This window comes from Geotrypetes seraphini, chromosome 1, assembly GCF_902459505.1.
Source record: "Geotrypetes seraphini chromosome 1, aGeoSer1.1, whole genome shotgun sequence".
Lineage (NCBI taxonomy): Eukaryota > Metazoa > Chordata > Amphibia > Gymnophiona > Dermophiidae > Geotrypetes > Geotrypetes seraphini.
This window is the reverse complement of record NC_047084.1, coordinates 535,574,526-535,589,036: the sequence shown is the minus strand read 5'-3', so window position 1 is coordinate 535,589,036 and position 14,511 is coordinate 535,574,526.

Here is a 14,511-nt window from a genome sequence, read left to right as displayed (position 1 = left end):
TCATAAAATACTAACCGCAGATCACATTTTCTTTCTTTTTTTTTTTTGTAAATCTTTATTGACATTTCAAACTTTTATAATGTATACAATTGAAGAATCAGAAAAACTGTATGAAAATACATTGTTATCATCACAATTATTACATTAAACAATTTTTCCTCCCCTTCTTAGTTTTACACCTGGAAAGGGGGCTGTACAAAATCACTACCTATACTTTTATATGGAATCAATTTTGAAATGGAATATCCAGGGATATCCAGGTATGCACACCTCCCATTATATTATTTTTTCATGTCTTTTCTTTGATTTTTAACCTTTTAAAGTACTCCGTGCTAAATCCAATAACTTAATCCTTAAATACGTTTAAAACTTATCTTATTTTAATTGACTTATCTTAATTTAGTCTTGTCTCATAATATCATCGGGAAGGGACCTGTCAATTCGACATGTTTCGCCCTCCGGCTGTTTCAAGAAAAGTCCCCCCTTTGCAAACTTATCCGTACCATCCCGATCCATATAATGTTTCTTGAGATATAATGTTTCTTGGATCGGGATGGTACGGATAAGTTTGAAAAGGGGGGGGACTTTTCTTGAAACAGCCGGAGGGCGAAACATGTCGAATTGACAGGTCCCTTCCTGATGATATTATGAGACAAGACTAAATTAAGATAAGTCAATTAAAATATGATAAGTTTTAAACGTATTTAAGGATTAAGTTATTGGATTTAGCACGGAGCACTTTAAAAGGTTAAAAATCAAAGAAAAGACATGAAAAAAGAATATAATGGGGCTAGTGAGGAAGCCGTGGCCACAGGTTTAATCGGTGACCATAGAAATGATATCTGAAGCCCTAAAAGAGTTTAAATAAGAAGTAAAAGGATAAAAAGGACATTGAAACCTATAGTGGAATTTTTACCAATATCTTACTTTTGACTGCGGGATATAATGTAGAGCCACTAAGCATAATTCTAAATATAGTGGGAGCCTTTTACAGAATCATGTTATGCGCCGTGCTGATCACTGCTGATTTTTTAGGTGCCATATATAGAATATCGGCCATAGAGTGTACACCTAGATTAGGTGCATTTTCAGCCTCACTGAATGTCTGTTGTCTGCCGCTGAGAGTATGAGCCTAATCTAAACATTCACCCATCACCTACTCTAAACGTATAGGGGAAAAATCTATAAATGGAGCCCAAAATTAGGCACCGGGAAGATCCATGCTAAGATAGTACTCTGCAAAGGACATCCGTTCTTTGCAGAATACTAGCTTAGCACAGAATTTGCGCCTGACTTGAGTGCCAGGATTTATGCCTGCCAAAACCTGATGTAAATGCTGGAGCCCAATTTATGGCAGATGGGCATGCAGTTGATAGTATTGGGCAGACTGGATAAGCCATGTGGCCTTTATCTGCCATTATGTTTCTATTGAATTCAAGAAAGCATGGGATAAGCACGTTTGATCACTTAGAGAGAGGAAGAGATAATGGTTACTGCGGATGGGCAGACTGGATGGGCCATTTGGTCTTTATCTGCCATCATGTATCTATGTTTCTATAACATTGCGCCTAACTTCTGGGAATGCCCCTTGATCTGTCCATGCCCCTCCCATTGCCATGCTCCTTTTGAGTTGCATGCCACAAAATTTAGGCATGCAAATTATAGAATAGTGTGCGGGGAGATCAGCATGCAAACCCAAATGAGTGCTAGTTAACACCAATTATTGATTCTTAATGGCTCATTAACTAGTTTGCACACACATTTGGGATTCACATTCAAATTTGCATTCAAATGTGGGCAGTCTATATAGAATCTGGTAATAGGCACAGATATTGGATGCTTGTATGTCCAGAATACTCATTTGGGCTATAAGCAGGAGGTTATGCTTGGTTTGGCATGCCAGCACCAACATATATGCTTAGATGTGTTGGCGCTCAATATCCTTCCTTGTAGAGTTGCGTGGGGACATAAATCTCACCCATCCCCGCCTGCCCCATCAGGATCCTCTCCGTCCCCACCCATTCCATCAAGGAATTACCTCCATCCCCGCCCATCCCCATAAAAAGCAGCAATTACTTCTGACAGGATCATCAATTCCACAGTTTCTTTTGCTGTTTTCCTTGTGGAATCTCTTTGGTGGAACCCTTTTTTTGTTTTCTGATCAGGTAATTAACTTATAAACCCCCTCTTTTACTAAGGCTGATATGTTCATTATACTATATGGACGAACCCTTCTTCCAAAGCCTTCCATCCCCGTGGGAGTCCCGTTGGCTAGAGGGGGGTCCCCATGGGAGTCCCGTGGGCCAGAGGGGGGTCCCCGTGGGAGTCCCGTGGGTTATGGGGGTATTCCTGCGGGATCCCCGCGGGACCCATAGGATTCCCGCGATCCCCATTCCCATGCAGACCTCTACTTCCTTGCCTATTCATCTTAAGTAGTGCAAAGTGGGCCTTACCATCTGAATGTCCCTTCCACATCCATTTTTCTGCACATTTATAACTAGATGTACACCAGCATATGAGCTTAACTTTATACATGCAGTTCCAATGATAATGAAAGTCAAATGACATTTTGACGTTGGGTGCTGTGCCAAATGCCTAAGTGCTGTTGAAAATTGACTCCATACATGTATAAAGTAGGTATTACTGGGGTGGAATTGGACAAAGTTTATCTTCATAACCCGGTGGGCATCCATATGTTTAGTTACACCTGTTTCAGAGCAGGCAGAAATATACTCATGACTCAGCTGCTGCTGGTTGTACATAAAATGTCATTTTTCTCAGGAAAAATATGAGGCAGATTCCAAAAATGGCATCAACGCTATTCTGTTCGCCTGAGGATAGGTCAAGTTCGACTCAGCTTTTTGTTTGAAGATTCACTTAAGCTGAAACCCGGTATAAATCCTGGCACAAACTATTTTGATTAATTTGCTGTGATCACACTATGTTGGTTAGTATTTCTTGGTTTGTGAACCGCACAGAACCGTGAGGTAGTTGCAGTATATAAGAATTTATGTTATGTTATAAATTGGATGTGGCTCCCCGCTATTCTGTAACTCTGCGTGCATTTTTGGGGTGAATGCCTCTGACCTGCCCAAGCCTCTCCCATGGCCACGTCCCTTTTTGAATTGTGCAAAATCCAGTTTAGGTGCTTTCTGTTACAGAAGAACTCATTAATTATTTTGAGCACTAATCAGGGATCTGCACTCAAATATGGGCAGCCTTTATTGAATCTGCACTTTCTCTTTCTAAAATTGTCCCTTTTTTGCTTTTTTACACGTGTAGCAGATTCATTCACAAATTCAACCAGTTCTAAAACTTTCTCTTTTGCATAGCCCATGTTCTAGATATAAAGCTGGGCTTTACAGTTAGGGGCTCTTTTACTAAGTTGTGTGAGACACTAATGTGCACCTAATGAAGGAAGTGTGTCCTTACGCAGTAATGTTAGTGCACGGCTAGATATAAAGCAAATAGAAAAAAGTCAATTTTATGACTGCACTACTAGGTGCATGGAAAGAACCCATATAAGGGCACACTGAGCCCATTTCTTAGTTCAGCTCAGTGAAAGAGTCCATTAAAAAACCTCAATGAGCACAATTTTATTGTTGTTTCTTTTATAAAAGTGCATGGCCACATTTGTGTGTAAAACTGCATGCATAGAAAGTGCATACCTAGTTTTGCATAGTCTGGAGGTGGGTTTTAGAACATAGGAATATAAGAATATCTATACTGGGTCAGACCAATGGTCTATCCAGTCCAGTATCCTGTTTCCAACAGTAGCCAATCAGAAGTACCTGGCAGAATCTCAAAGAGTAGTAAGATTCCATGCTACAAATTCCAGGGCAAGCAATGGCTTCCCAATGTTTGTCTCAATAGCAGACTAAGGGCTAGATTCACTAAGCCCACCGATCAAGTCCCGACCATATAGCGACCCCTTTGCGATCAAATTTCCCACTCACCCGATTCATTAACCTCTGTCCCGATCATCCTCTGATCCGTGCATGCAAATGAGGGGGAACGCCATTCAAATATAGGCAGGCAGCGATTCGCTAAAAAAAATGAGGAACACCGACTGGGCTGACGGATCCAAAAATAAGCGACTGCTGAGGACCAGTCACTCAGGTTCTTTTTGACTGCCCTGCCTTCTGCTGCCCTGCTCTCTGTCATAAGAACATAAGAAGTTGCCTCCGCTGGGTCAGACCCGAGGTCCATCGTGCCCAGCAGTCCGCACCCGCGGCAGCCCATCAGGCCCATGACCTGTAATGTGATCCTTCTCTGTCCTGCTTCTCTGCTCTCTGCCCCGATCCTGCTTCTCTGCTTTCAGCCACGATCGCCGCCCCGCTTCTACCCCGAGTCTCCTGTTCTCTGCCCCGACGCTCTCTGCCCCGACTTTCCTGATCTTAGCCACAATCACTACCCTGCTTCTGCCCCGAGTCTCCTGCCCCGACTCACTGCCCTGCTTCTGCCCCAACTCTCCTTGCCTTCCCCTGCAGTACGAGCTCGTGCGGGTTTAAAGCGGGTTAAAACCATGGGCTCGCGAAAAAGTAAAAAACAAGAAAAGTTTTCTTTTTGCAGCTCTGCCTGCCACGGAGGGCCAGCACATGCACAGACCATCTACAGATGGTCTGCGCATGCATCGGGATCGCAAGAGAGCAATCCATGCAGTCGGTTGGGGCGTGATTCCATCACCCTCCTTCGCATGAGGGCAATTCGTGAATCAGCTCCCCGGACACAGATCGGATCGGATCGCTCACAGATCGGATCAGCTTCGTGCCCTTAGCGAATCTAGCCCTATGGACGTTTCCTCCAGGAACTTGTCCAAACCTTTATTATACTCAACTACGCTACCTGCTGTTACCAAATCCTCCAGCAATGAATTCCAGAGCTTAACTATTTGTTGAGTGAGAAAATATTTCCTCCTATTTGTTTTAGAGGGGCATACATTTTAAACAGTAAATAAGCAGTCACTTTGGTGGCACTGGAGTCATGTATGAATGTATGCATGAATGTGGGCACATATGTGTAAATGACCTGTTATAAAAAAAAAATAAAGCCGATTGCATCAAAATATGCCCCATTATTGGGGTCACTTTTTGAGTGCCAGGGATGCTGAGCATTGAACAAGCTTTTCCATTGTATCCTGTACTCTGTTAGTGAGCACAGGGGCGGTGTTTGGGTGAAACATTGCAGGTATTTATTTATTCATTCAGTTTTCTATACCATTCTCCCAAAGGATCTTAGAACAGTTTACCTGAATTTATTCAGGTACTCAAGCATTTTTCCCTGTCTGTCCTGATGGGCAATGGGGGAATTAAGTGATTTGCCCGGGATCACAAGGAGCAATGTGGATTTGAACCCACAACCTCAGGGTGCTGAGACTATAGTTTTAAACACTGCACCACTGCTTAATACAGTGAGCTGAGCTCCTGGGGAACTGGGTTTGATTCCCAATACGATGCAACCTCTCACTAATAACTTTCAAAGAAATCTATAAACCATAGTCATTCAAATCCCGACCCTCTCAGGAAAAAGAGTGGTTAAGGCTGGAGGGAAGGCAATCTTTTAAAAGAGGAAAAGGCCTCAGATCCCTGTCTGCTGCCAGAGCAAATCTTAAATGCAGACTGGAAAGGTAACCAACCTCATCAGCTGAAAAAACCTCCTTGTGCCCCCACCTCCTTAATTACTTATAAAGAATGCACACTATTAAATACTTACGGCCTCTTTTCCAAAGCCACGCTAGCGGCTGCGCTGTGCTAACGGCCCCGAAGCCCATAGAGATTTAAAGGGCTTCGGGGCTGTTGCCGCGCTGCAGCCGCTAGCACGGCTTTGTAAAAGAGGCCGTTAGTCTATTTTAACTGTTTGCACTGTTTAAACTGTTCAATAAATCTCGTTACTTATAGTAAAAAAAACAAACCTCTTCCATAGTGTGCACTTCACTTTTCTTTACTTCACTTAAGCTCCCTTCAGTGCACTATGCTTTGATGGTCCTCCATGATGGCAAAATTCATATTATGGAGTAGGTACATGAATCTCTTCATTACTTTTGTGTGCCTGGAGGGTATATTAACTTATTGTATATTAAAACTTCATGAAGTATTACAATCGTTTGCAAGCACCCTTTGTAAACTCCAGTTGCATTTCTCTTACAGGTTTGGCCTCAGTTTGGAAAAGGAATAAAAGCACTGCACAAAAAGGAATCTTCCTTTTCAGACAGGAAGTGAGCAATAAATAAATTCACCATCAAACTACTACAGGAGACACAGCAAAGATAAAGGAGAGCACCTGACCCCTGAGCTACACACACTGAACTGATAACAAGGCAGAGAAAAGGTGCAACGCTTTGGAAATACAGAGCCTCACTCTTTAAACTTTCAGCTACTTTTTGCATTCATTAATTGGTATTTTGTATAAAATGTTTTGAACAGTTATCAAAAAAGGTCTTAAAGTGAATGAATTTATTACAATAATATTATAACTGGGGAAAAAAAGCCTGATAGACTGTAATGCTTTAAAATTTAATTTGGCAAATGATTGCTGTACGAGTGGAAATAGAACTGGATTTAAAGAGAGAACCATGTTGTGGCCAGTGGCGCAATAAGGGGTGTGTGGACTGCCCTGGGCACCAAGTAGGTGGGGCCTCTGGCACCTCTTTGCCTCGCCCCCCCACCACACTCGTGCCATCTCTCCCCCCACCCCATACCTCTGTTTTATCTTCGCTAGTGCAATCAGCTTTTGCCTGTTGCTCGCGCCAGCCTGGTTCCCCTCTGAATCACTTCCAGGTCATGGGACCAGGAAGTGATATCAGAAGGAAATCCAATGCTGGCGCGAGGAGCATGCTACAGAAGGCACTCGCGCTGGTGAAGATTAAGAGGTACGGGGTAGGGAGAGTGCACGTGTGGAATAGGGGATGAGAAGGAGTGGGAGAGGTGCAGGAGTGGTGGTGCGAAGAGGAGGGCGCGCGGGGCACAGGGCGCCTCTTACCTTTACTATGCCACTGGTTGTGGGAGATCCTGGCTGGGTTTTCCAGGAACCTCCTTGTTCAGCCTTCCCTAGGTTCAGCACCACCACAACACAAACAGCACCAACACGTGTGAAAAGTATAAGGAACACTCTTTTGAGCCTGTTCTCTCACAGGCTTATTCAAATAAACAGTCCCATGCCATTAAAAACTGATTAAAAATACATTATTTTAATTATCAATTTTGTTTGGCAAGCCTGTCAAAGTACCTTTTGTCTCTTTAACAATGTCTACCTAGAAAGTAGGTGTGATTGGAGGCGGAGAATAAGCCTGGTTGACTGAGACATTGTTAGGCGTTGTAGTTAAGTGCCAGTAAATTAGACCAGGAAAACCATGGCAAGGATGCCTAGCAACACCTAGGCCTGATTCTATAAAGGATGCCTAGCAGTTGATTGACAACTGCATGGAGCGGCACCTACAACTTAGGCACTGCTAGTCACCGTTTATAGAATCAGGCTCACATGCTATAGCAGAGGATGCAGAGATCTATGCATCACTGAAAATGATAGGATCATTAGAAAAAGGATGGTAAATAAGACTAAGAATATTATAATGTCTCTATCGCTCCATGGTGCAATCTCACCTTGAGTATTGCATTCAATTCTGGTCGCCGTATCTCAAAAAAAAAAGGGTTCATAGTCTGTCGCGCACAAGACACCAGCGTGCCGATCATCCAGCGTTAACAATTCGGCGCAAGAAAGAAGCGTTCCATGGAAAATCTTAATTTTAAAGAGCTCCAAAGCGGGGTATGAGTGGGAAACCCCCCCCCCCCACTTTACTGCATAGTGTTCACGCTGCTGTTGGAGGAGGCGTATAGGGGTTGGAACCCTACATTATAGAGAAAACAGAACTTTTTCTGAATTGCACCCCACACACACCCCCAACAGCAGTGCGAACACGATGCAGTAATGTGGGGGAAGGGGTTCCCCCCCACACCTCCTGTCAGAGCTCTTTAAAACAAAGTTTTCCTGCGGCATGCTTCTTTCTTGCGCTGAATTGTCAGCACTGTCTTGTCGGCGCGTTGGTGTCTGGCGCGCGATTATCCCGTCACCAAAAAAACGATATAGCGAAATTAGAAAAGATTCAAAGAAGAGCGACTAGAATGATAAAGGAGATGGAACTCCTCTCATATGAGGAAAGACTAAAGAGATTAGGGCTCTTCAGCTTGGAAAAGAGATGGCTAAATGGTGTCGAATAATTTTTACTCTTTCAAAAATTACAAAGATTAAGGAGCACTCAATGAATTTACATGGACATACATTTAAAACAAATTGCAGGAAATATTTTTTCACTCAAATAATAGTTAAGCTATGGAACTCATTGCTGGAGGATGTGGTAACAGTGGTAAGCATGTCTGGGTTGAAGAAAGGTTTGGTCAAGATCCTGGAGGAAAAGTCCATAGTCTGCTTGCCCTGGGTTGGTAGCATGGAATGCTGCTGCTACTTGAGTTTTTGCCAGGTACTTGTAACCTGGATTGGCGTCTGTGGAATCTGGGCTAGATGGACCATTGGTCTGTCCCAGAATGGCTATTCTTATGTTCCTATGAGAGCCAATTAATAGCAATTATTGATTGCTAAGCAATTACTTTGCACATTGATCTGGAATTGGTGTCCAAATCTGTGTGCTAAACTTTAGGCAATCTATATACAGAAGAATCCAAGGGAGAATAGGATCTCTCAATCTTTGAACCATCCTCACCTTACTATTTATCTTACTTCGAAGAGATCTGAGTCCTTCTTACATGTGAAGGGCAATTCTATAATCTTGAGCTCCTTGTCTGTATAAATATATAGAATGCTAGCACTTATACCCATAAGTAGATACTTCCTGCAGGCAGGATGCCTAAGTGCTATTCTGCAACTTACCGTATTCTGCTATTCTGCAACTTACCGTATATAGTGCATAAAGGAAAAGTCATGTGCATAGGTGGAACAAAGATGGGATATGGGCGGGGCTCCCAGCTATGCGTGTAGTGTACAGATACAGTAAGTTACACACACCCCTGCTCCATTTAGGCATTTAGGCACCAGCAGTTGTGCCAGGTCTATGGCTGGTATATTTATGGCCATGTAAATGTTAGGAGCACTGATACCGGGTGATTCTAGTATTCAGTAACATAACCTAGGGGCCCAGGTGTTATTATAGAATAGGCTTTTGCTGAATGGCCTGGAGGCACCCAGTTGTAGAAGTGCCCCCTAAGAAAGCAATTTTATTAAAGTGCTACTGGCCTACTTTTCTTTTTAGAATATGAATATAATAGATAAAATATGTGCCTATTAGTTAGGCATGAGCACTTATGCTAGCCATATAGTTGGTGTAAATGCTCTTACTGTTTTATGCCAGTCATAGAGCTGGTATAAAGGCTCATACTCACTGTTCCCCCTTTAAGCTGAGCAGGAGTCCTCCAACTGCATTGCTGCCAATGGGGTGGGGCATTGCTTGTATCAAGTTTTCAATCACTAGGGACAAGCAGGTTCCTTGGAGTTCTGCAAAGCTTGCTTGTCCCTCTCTACTGAAAATGTACATTTCTTCCTCCGTATTCGCGGTTTCAGCAATCGAGGTTTTGATTATTTGCATTTTTTAGCTTGCTGGCTCCTCCCCCCCCCCAAATTACATCAGCTTGCATAGAAAAATCGCTGAGCACTTCCTTCAACATGTTTTGCCTCTCCGTCAGGAACAGGCCAGGTCACCCACCATGTTATTTGTGGTTTCACCATATTCACAATGGTTTGTAATAGAAAACCGCAAATAACATATGAAAAAGTTATTTGCGGGTCTGTTAATCTCCTATCACAGCGAATACGGAGGGAGAAGTGTAATAGTGAACAGCACCCTCCTCTGGCAAGTGAAAGACTCCTGCTTACCATAAGTTAAAATCCAATAACGTGAGTTGTGCTCCTGTGTCCCATGGTAGTTTTCTCTTCAGTACATGCTACCTACATGCTAAAAATATAAAATATTTTTTTTAGCACTGGGACTGTGTTTGGGGGGTGGAGACTAGGTGTGCCCAGTGCTAATTGGTTAGCGCAGCTGCCAGGTACTTGTGACCTGGATTGGTTACTATGAAAACAAGATACTGGGCTAGATGGACCATAGGTCTGACCCAGTATGACTATTCTTATGTTCTTATGAATTGCAAGGCTACATGTGTTAATACTGGCGGTATTCTGAGTGACCGCACAACACATAATTACACAGTCATTCAGAATTCCCTTTTCCCATGAAGAATCTAGACAGTGTCAGCGGTATTGGCAGCAATTCCCACATGCTGTCTGCAGCAAAGGGGAGGTTTCTGGTTTAGTGGCAAGAAATGTGTGAGAATCACTGCTGATACCATGACCCAAAGAAGCAAGCCTTAGAGTATAGGGGAGGCGAGGAAGGAAAGTTGCTGGCACAGAAGGGAAGAAAGGGTGAGAAAAAGGAAAGTTGCTGGTACAGGGGGAGGGAAGGGGTGAGAGGAAGGAAAGTTGCTGGTACAGTGGAAGAGGAGGGATAAGAGAAAGGAAAGTTGATGGCACAGGGGGAGGGAAGGAGCAAGAAGCAGGAAAGTTGCTGGCACAGGGGGAGGAGAGAGAGACATGCATGGTGAGGGGAGAAGATGAAATTGCACATGATAATGGAGGGGAGGAGGCGAGAGATGGTACATGGATGGGGATAGAGAGGTTTGACTCAGGGCACAAGGAAGAAAGAGAGGTGTTGGGCATGGGGGTGGATGAGAGGGAGGGAGAGATACACAGGAGGTGGAGGGGGAAAAGGAGGGAGATGTTGGATTCAGGAGCAAAAGGGAGTGGAGAGATGACTGGCAATGGGAGTGAGGGAAGAGAGTGGGAGAAATGCAGGACCATGGGGGAAAGTGCAGGAGGGAAAAGAGAGGGAGAAGTCAGGCTACAAATATGGGAAGGGAAGGAAGAGGGAGAAGGTGCTGGGCTGGAGGGTGGATGAAGGAAGATGTTGAGAATGGTAGAACCCTAAAGGGAAGGAGAGGTTGGCAAGGAAATGGATGAAAGGATAGATATAATGGAAGGTAGAAATTGAAGATAAAAAGGGAATGGAGGGCTGAAGAAGGAACAAGATGGAGAATGGGAGAGAAGATGGAAGTTTAATAGGTAGCTGAAAAGTGAAAAAGAGAAGGCAAGAGGCAGAAAGCTAAAAAGGAATGAGCAATATGTCAGGTGTAGTGAGAGAATAGACAGGAGAGAGGAGAAAAGACAAATGGATAGCAGCCACTTGAAGGAGAATTAGCAGATGACAGGAAAGCAGAAAAAAGAAACTGGAACCAACATGATGGAATAATAAAACATCCAGACAACAGAGAGAGAAAAAACCCACATTTTATTTTAAATGTTTTAAATGGTTGCAGCAGTTGCCATTTTTTAAAATCATTGGTAGCCAGTCGTCTAATATCACCGGCTCTTCAGTGTCATATCTAGATGAAAGGCAATGCTGAATATCTGGGAATCAGTGTTGACCAGCAGTACTATCTGGTTAACGGAGATATACAAACTGCTAACCAGACTGTCGACTCTATAAAGTTAGGACAGCCTTTTTGATGTCCTAACCTCCCTCCCTCTTTATATAAAGGTGCAGTAGCAGCTTCCACGTGGCAAATGATCCAATGTGCTTTGAATCCCCATGGATGTCAGTATGATAATGGTGGCCCGCCGTGATAATTGCCGTTGTAAAAGGGAGCTTTTATCTGATTGACTATCTGGTTAGTGCCCAAGTTCTTCCATGAACATTCTTGGCACTGTCTGGACACTTTATTCATTTATTTAAAACATAACATAAGAACATAAGCATCGCCTCTGCTGAATCAGACCATAGGTCTATCATGCCCAGCAGTCCGTTCCCGCGGCCCACTGCATCCACAGTTTTGTGCGAATTACATACAATAAAATTACTAGCATTAATAAACTAATTCAAACCATTTGCATAAATAGTATTAAGGCACATAGAGCTACCCTCTCTGTCCCAAATGGGCTCACAATCAAAGCTAAAGGGGCTCATAATCAAAAAGGAAATACATCTAAAATCCCACCCAAATCGGCACCTAAAAGACAGGTCGTCCAAGTGTCAATAATCGAAATGGGTTTTTAGACGTATCCAGAGACTTTTTAGACTTCTGAATCCTGCTGTGTGCTCAGAGCTAAAAGGGGCATTTTTGAAGGAGTAGTTAGGACGGGATGTGGGCCGACCTAGACTTAGTCATACTGCAGGGATAATCGAAAGTTTTACGAGGCTGCCTGGACAAAACTTATACGTTGTGATTTAGGTGATCTAAAAATAGGTCTAAGTGCCCAGAAGGTATCCAAAGTGACCAGATAATCACTGAAGACACAAAGTTCAGACCCCCAGTGATCACTGACCCCCCAACACTGCCATAAAAATTGGAATAAAAACGTACATACTTGCCTCCAGAACATCAGCACCTAGCATAGGAAAGCCTAGTAGAGCTGCACAGAGGTGGCTTAAGTAGTCTGGTGGTGGGCTGGTGAACCATAGAGAGGAGGACCCAGGACCATAAGCCACTCTTAACCACTACATTCATGGTGGAAAATGTGAGCCCACCCAAAACCTCCAAAACCCTATTCTACACAAATATAGGTGTCACCTGCAGTCATAAGGGCTATTGGGGTTGTAGACAGGTGGGTATAGTGGATTTGGCGGGGGGGGGGGGGAGGGGAGGGGCTCACCATGACCTGCAAGGAAGTTGTGGTGAGATGTTTATGTGACACCCTTTTTGTGAAGTTCATAGCAGTGCCCTGTAAGGTGCCCCACTACTCTATTGCCATGTCTATGTTGCCAGTCCATCACCATACTGCCCCCCCCCCCCATATCCAAAATGTCTTGCTGTAGGTGTTTAGGACTTGGACAATTTTGTGGATGAGAATTTAGTATAAAGATAGACGTACTAGCAGTCTGAATGATCAAAAGGCTGGATGTAGAAGTAGATGATTTTTTGAAAAAAAAAAAAAATTGGGGATGTATTTTTCGAGAATGGACTTTGGACACTGCTGACTTTGGTTGACTAGCACCCTAAGCCAAAAATGATTATGCTACTCAAAGTGCCTGAGAAATAAATAGTATGAACTGTATAATATGTATATGTATGTAGTTCCATATAGTATGACTGTAGGTGTTCCGATTTTCATAGATAGAAATAGGGATTGAACTAAAATTCAGAAAGCCTAATTAGCTTAATGTCTTTGTTTGCCAGCGAGACAGCTTATAAGCTCTTAAATTAAAGCACATTTTTCATTGAGAATTTAGGGGCCTTTTTTTTTTTTTTACTAAGACCCTCTTTTACTAAGGTGCGCTAATCGATTTAGCGCACGCTAAATGTTAACGCATGCATGCTAGTCTATGGATGCGTTAGCGTTTAGCACGTGCTAATTCAATTAGTGTGCGCTAATCGGTTAGCGCACCTTAGTAAAAGAGGGGGTAAGTTGCCACCTGTTTACCTCAGTTTAAAATGGCATGTGGAAGGATGCACTCAAGCGTCCTTGGTAAGTTCCAAATCAGCAAGCACAAACTTCATGCTATAAAATATTTTAATTTTTTTTGTTGGAGGTGGTATGTCAGTGGGCATTCCAACACTATTCAGCCTTACCACCTACAAAATAAGGGCTTCTTTTACAAAGCTGCGGTAGTGATTCTTCTGTGGCAAATGCACCAAAGCCCATTCAATTCCTAAGGGCTTTGGTGCATTTGCTGAAGGAGAATCGCTACCTTGGCTTTGTAAAAGGGGCCCTAAATGTTGATAAGTGCTCTTACAGTAATTTGTTTTCATGAATGTGTGCTGATACATGGCCACTAATACAAAAAAATGGAAAACTGGCCATTGTACTGCTGCAGTAAAAATTGCATGCTAAGGCCATAAAAAGACCTGAGAGTCAAGTTTGGCTGAGCAGGCACCTAAATGTAGGTCAGCTTTTTAATATATATACGGTATATATCAAGCCTTAAACAAATTTTCCTTCTTTTATAGGGTTTTATAGGAGAAGAGAAAAAAATAGCAATAAAGAGCGGTGAGTGTTGTATGCTGAAAATCATGACAAGAACTTAGAAGGAAAAGTGCATTGAAGACATGTGCTGTTTGAATGTGTATTCGATGGGTTCCTACGCCCTCCGGTGGTAGTCAGGTGAACTTTCAGATATTTAGTAATAAAACTACCATGAAGCATTAAAGTAGAAAGTGTAACAGTATTTCGGAATTCAGCACTATTCCTGCCGACAAGTTTGGAGCCCTAAGTTAACAGTGCAATTTAGAAAAGGAAGGGTGTGACTTGGTGGTGATACTTGACATGTTTATATAGGAAGAAAACAAACAGATACTTCAGGTAAACAATATGAGCTCCTTTTACGAAGGTGCGCTAAGCGTTTTAGCGCACACACCAGATTAGCGCATGCTAGCTGAAAAATCTACCACCTGCTCAAAAGGAGGTGGTAGCGGCTAGCGCGCATGGCAATATAGCGCACACTATTCTGCGCGTTAA